Source organism: Parasteatoda tepidariorum, chromosome 7, assembly GCF_043381705.1.
Source record: "Parasteatoda tepidariorum isolate YZ-2023 chromosome 7, CAS_Ptep_4.0, whole genome shotgun sequence".
Classification (NCBI taxonomy): domain Eukaryota; kingdom Metazoa; phylum Arthropoda; class Arachnida; order Araneae; family Theridiidae; genus Parasteatoda; species Parasteatoda tepidariorum.
Window position 1 is genome coordinate 38043834 of NC_092210.1, and position 6551 is coordinate 38050384.

Sequence of the window (6551 nt, forward strand, 5' to 3'; positions counted from 1 at the left end):
TATATATATATATACACTACTCTGCAAAATTTTGAGTATCAGCCAGCATGCCATACGAGGTATAATTTTTTTTAGTAGATTGTATGTTTTAAATGTACCAAGCAGGGAAGCATGAGCTGCCTTTAGAACTTCCCTCTAAGAGATACAGGTATAAAAATCCTGTTAATAGTTTTATGAGGATGCTTGGAAGGTTTGATATTCAACATAAGTATTCCCTAAAAAAATCTTTTTGCAGTAAATTTATCATTTATCTTAAGTTTTTCTAATATTTCTTTAGCTTTCTTACAATTTTGTTGAAATTTTATTCTCAATTATAAGATTTTCATTTACCTCAAATACGTTAACATTATTAAGAACAACATCAGAAGTAGGTACTCTGGATAAATAGTCAAATAATCTGCAGGATTTTTTTAAGCCCTCTATATGTTTAATTTGATAGTTAAATTCTTGAAGATACATTAACCACCTGCTTACAATTTCTGGTTGCTTTTGTAAGTTAATGTGAAATGTTAAAGCTTTATCATTAGTTAAAATAATAAATTCCTTTCCATAAAGATGATGGTGAAAGTGTTTGACCGAATCAACAATAGCTAGAATTTCTCGCCTAATTGATGGATATTTGGATTCTGCATAAGCCTTAATCCTTTGCATTTAAATACCACATGAAGAATTACTTGATGCATCAGTAACAATATCAAATTTTTCATTTTCATCTATATTTTTTTAAAGTAGGTTTGAGTAATATTGTTCTGATATAAATTCAAAGGCTTTTTGGCATTCTCTACTCCAATTGTATTCAACATTTTTTTTAGTTAAACCTACCATTGGTTAAACTATGTCAGCAAAATTTTAAATCAAAAGAAGAAAATAATTAACCATGCCTAAAAAAGTTTGTACCTGTTTGACATCTCCAGGGATAGGAAAGCTCACAATTTTTTTTAACATTATCCGAAGCAGGGGAAAAAACATTAGCATGAAGATTAAAACCCAAATAAACAATTTCAGATTTGCATATTTGTATCTTAGCAGAGTCTAAAGTTAAGTTTAATTTTTTAAGTCTCTTAAATACCCTAAACAATAACTCTATCATCTCTTCTACAGAATCGGCAGCTATAACAATATCATCCAAAAAAATTTGCACATTGGGCCCTTTAATGTCATCTAAATGTTTTGAAATAAGGTTGTGAAAATAAGATGTACTGTTGTGGGAACCAAAAGGCAAGCGTGTTGGTTGAAAATTGCCAATTTCACAGCAAAAAGCAAGTGTGGCCCTATCCTATTCTTTTAATTTCAACTGAAAAAATGCACTTTCAAGTCTAACACTGTATAAAGAGCCTTGCAAGAAATATCGTGTAGAATGTCATTAATTTTTGGTATACAGATCTTAAAGGATTCCGTCACAGAATTCAGTAAGCGATGCTCTATTACCATGCGAAATTTTTGTAAGTTAGGATCATTTACAAAAGGTTTCTTTTTTACAGAAATTACAGGGAAACAATTCGAAGATGAAGGTTCAATTATGCCTGTCTCTAATAAATTTTGAATTTCTTTTTTTGCAAACGTTTTGACGATGTTAGGAATAGGATAAGGTTTGGTTTGAATGGGAAATTGATGTAATAATTTAAATTCAGGTACAACAGCATTAGTAGATCCAAGAGTAGCATACGATTTAGAAAAAACCTCAGAATTGTTCATTAGAATATTAAGTATTTAATCTGCATCTTCTTTATTTAAGTGTTTTAAGTCAAAATCACTGATTTTAATTTCTTTTTTCTAAGCTCATGAATTTCTTCTTTATTTAAATTATTAATTTGCTGATGATTCCCTTCTGTGGGTATCACAATTTCGTTATCCTCAAATTTTAATATTTTTCCAAGTTTAGTTCCTTTGTTTATAATTATTCGTTTATCAGTATTATTCTCAATTATAGTTGCAAAATTTTTGCCATTAATTTCATTTATAGATTCCTGAATTGTATACTTTAATTTATTCTCATTAAGAGAAAATAAAATTTATTTACAATTGTTTATTATTTGAGATAAAGTTAGTTTTATTAATTTCTGAGAATTAGGTTCAATTGTTATTTTCTTGGGTGCACAAGCAATAATATCTTCTTCCATCTGTACATTATTAATCACATTTTTGATTACATGAGGAGTGTCTTTAAAAAATTCAGAAGAATCATGACCCATAATAAATTTCTTGTTGGGTATGTCCAAGATGATTTTGCTATGTTGGATAAAATCATACCCCAAAATCATATCTTATATTTGTAACGCCAAGAATTCTGTGTTACGAAGAAAGTTCCATTAAACCACTTAGTATTAATTTTAAATTTGGAAGATATAGCTGACAAGTAGGGTACTATATTGTTATCTAAAGTATGTATTCTCACTGATCTAGATAAATAATTAACTTTGGTTTTTCCTTTTACTTCATTTACTGTTATAGGATCAATTAAACTGAGATTTTCACCAGTGTCTAATAATGCAGGTATTAACAAGTCTCTTAACCTTAAATTTATAATAGGAAGAGCATCCAAATTATTATCATTATTACAAGTCATTACACGCTTATTTACTTTTTCTACTTCCTCATACATGTCTTTTACTTTATTACTCTTTTGATTTATACCCTCTCTGGTTGCCTGATTACTATAATCATTACGATTTGAAATTTTTGAATAATTATATTCTTTAATCTTATTATGATCTGAATTAAAAATTTTATCTTTAAGATGACTATTGACATATATTTTAGTTTTATACTTCTTGTTATTATCGTTTTGAATTATATATTTTTTTTACCAATATTTCTTTTTCTTAAATTTATATCATTAGTTAACTTTAAATCATTTCAATTCTTACTGGTTCTTGTAAGTTCTGTATTTTTTCACCTGTTACAAGAACCATTAGTTAGTTCAAATTGTTTTGTCTCCTATCTCTACTATTATTACCCCTGGGCCTGAAATTTCTATTGAAACTCCTTCTAAAATTACTTCTGCTTCTCTCATAAGGCTTAAATCTATTATTGTTTACATTAGAATTCTTTTGATAATACGAGCATTCAGTGGTGATGTGATTTCTGCTGCAAATGTGGCAAGTTATTTCAGGTTGATTGGATCTGTTATATTGTGAAATATTGTTCCCAGATTTTACTCTAGACAAATATTCCATTTTTTCAGTTAACTCTTTCATTTTTTTGTTGCTCTCCACTTGGCTTCTCAATAAAATTTCTAGTTCTGACAATTTGGTAACATTGTTTAGATGTGTTTCATTCATGGATATTGCATTTTCAATATCGATTGTTATTCTCCCTATTTCATCAAATTTTGTGGTCTCCCTTTTCAGTACCTCAATTATCATGTCGGGTCTCATACTACCAAGAAGTTTTGGGGATTTCATTTTCGACGCTAATTTCAAAGTTTGCTCATTACTATCTGCATTGATTTCTAAATAATCATTTGTTGTTTCCTCTACCTATTCTAAATTTCTTATGCCTTGATTTTTTTTGAACTAATGAATTAAATTTGTTTTGCAACTCTACATAATTTAATTCCCTAGAAAATTTATCTTTTAATAATTTAACTATGCTCTCATACTCATTATCAACATTTGTTTTGATCTCGCTAACTACCCTCAAAATTCTCCTGTAAGATTAAATTTTAAAATTAAGCATTTCCTTCTATCATCCCATTTTTCTAATACAGCTATTTGCTCCAAGTTATTTAGAAAAAAATCTAAGTCATTATCTTTACTACCATTAAATGCTTGCAGAGAACTAGCTAGTGAATGCATAGATTTTGCCATCTCTTAAGATTATGATTTAAATTTCACGGAAAATACTACACACCTTTAAAATATTCTAGAGATAAAATTACCATTAAATAAAATCAATATTATGAAAATAATCTATCTTGCTAAATGGTTATTCACTGCTTAAATTATATACGTTTACTACAATCTTTAAAATTTTTTTAACATCACTACTGATTAAAATTGGCAATAATAAGATGTACATATCACTGAATATTTATCATGTGTATGACAATAAATCAAGAATACTAAAATTTCTCATGCAACAACATATATACAGTAAAAATCCATTTTTCTCAAATCATATCTTAACACTTTCAGATAATTAAAAAGTTCACTTTGTGCAAAATTAAAAAAAAATATATTACTGCGAAATACGAATTATTTTGCAAACAATGAAATATCATTAAAATATTGTTACTCAATATACCATGTTATCAGTGTTATAATATATCAATTATATGAGAGAGAGTGAGAAAAACAAAGCATATTATCTATATGTGAATTCGTATAATATTTTTGTGCAATCAGCACTCATTATAAAAAAAAAAAAAATACTTTAAAATTTCAACCATGAATTAAGTTTAAATTTCCTGCCAAAATTCTAGAGAATTGATAACTTAATCCAGATTGGAAAACTGTACATCGGCACCACATAATAAATAACAAAATAATAACAAAATTCTATTGAGGCATTTTTGTAGGCTTCTATGATTTCAGATTGTAGTTGCTGGATATGGTTATCTATTGTAGTTACTTCTTCTAAAGTTGGCAGGTTTCCATTGTTGATAATGAGTATGTTTCTGTAGAGGTTCCAATCTGTTTTGAATTTTGGTTTTTCAGAGTGTTCAGTTGTTAGCCCGACGAGCAGTAGGACAGGTAGATGATCAGAGGACAGATGGCTTAGTGAGGAGGTGACAATAGGGACTTGCATATTTGTTATGGCAAAGTTGAGTGTATCAGATCAATGGTTTAGCAGGCTTGGCATGTAGGTTGGAGCAGTGACTATGAGTTGATGTTTTAAGAAGAGGATTTTAACTTCTATTCCTGTATAGTTGGAGTTGTTGCTGCCCCATTTTGTATGCTTAGCATTGAAGTCGTTTGCTACTATTGATAGCAAATTGGCTGGGAGTAGGAGTATCTTCTTCTGCCATTTTGTTTCTCAGTGAATTATATATGCCTGTAATTTTGATATTCTGATTTTTATGATTCAGTTCGATGGATATTTTTTCGTAACCTCTGGTGCTGTATTCTGTATTAGTTAAACTGTTTTTAGATAGTAGTGCGAAGCCATATCCTCTGTACCGTCTAGCACATCTTTATGTTGTGTAGTTGGCTATTTTAAAACTTTGGGTTGGATTCAAGTGAGATTCTGTAATTATTAAAATGTTTGGATTCTGTTCTAAGATGTAGTTTCTGAATGTTTAAGAAACAGCATAAACTATAAGATCTTTTAAATACTTAACCTTTCGTGGTGGATTAAGTTTAAATAAATTTATTTTAAGTTGTTTTTATCACTAAATCAAACACAACATTTAATAAAACCAGAGATGCAAACTTGCATCGAACAGCTGGTATTCTGTGGTTTTCTTTTAATGTGGCAAATTTTGGTTTGTTGTTCTCGACCTATTTCTAAAACATTTTGCCGCATTCGGAGCAGTTTGCATCTCAGTTGGAGGCGTATATAGTGTTTTGAACACCAATATCACTCTTCTGTGCCATAGGAGGGATTGTCATTGATCTGAGTCTCGCTTCCAAGTAATATTAGCAATGAACTATTTATTAATAAATAAAGAATGAAATAAAAGTAAAAGATACCACGTATGGAAAGAAAAGCTCTTAGTAAAAAAGTANTAACAAAATTTCAGAAATTTTTTTTTTCAACATCAAATTAATTTGCGCCTTCAATCTTCGTTTTGAAAACTTACAACACATATAGATTTAACAGCAAATTAAAAAAAAACATAAAAAAAATATCTAACAAGTTTATTATAATAAGTGTTAAAGTTGAAATATGTCGTGTGAAAGTAACACACGTAACGAAAGAATCGTCCTAGAGTTTTACACTAAGTTTGATACAGAGGAGCTGATTCGTTTAGATAAATTGCTTAGCAAACTGCTCATTCTAATAAGATCAAGTTACCCTGGGAGACTACGAATACTCATACTTCCTAAAACTGACAAATGCAGCTTATCACGTCAGATGGAAGAGGAAAAACTTTCAAGCAGAAGAAAACAAGGAGATGAATAAAAAATCCATTCAAGTCGAATCAATAATGACTGAAACTAATCCAAGCACTGGCGACATAACCATGGAAAATAAAGATGAAAACCTGAATACAACACCAAAGACAAAAACTGACACGGACATCAATATTTACAATAATATAGAACCACCAGCAAAGAAAAGAAAAAAGAAGAAGAAAAAGCAAAATGCAGTCAAAACAATTAACGATAATTCTGCACTCATGTCTACAAACAGCTGTCTTTCTTCTAGCCACCATAACTCAACCGATGACGTCACTATCTTGGCGACAGCAAACCCCAAGGATGATACCGACAAAGTACGGGATCCGCCCAGCAAACCTGAAATAACACTGCAAGCCAGATTTATAAAAGTTTTGGTCCGGAACCTGCCTGTGGACTTTTATACAGATGCCATCAATACAGAATTACAGTAAAACAACATTGAAACCTTTAAAATGGTGCAGTTTAAGAAGAGAATGGGAGAGGCCT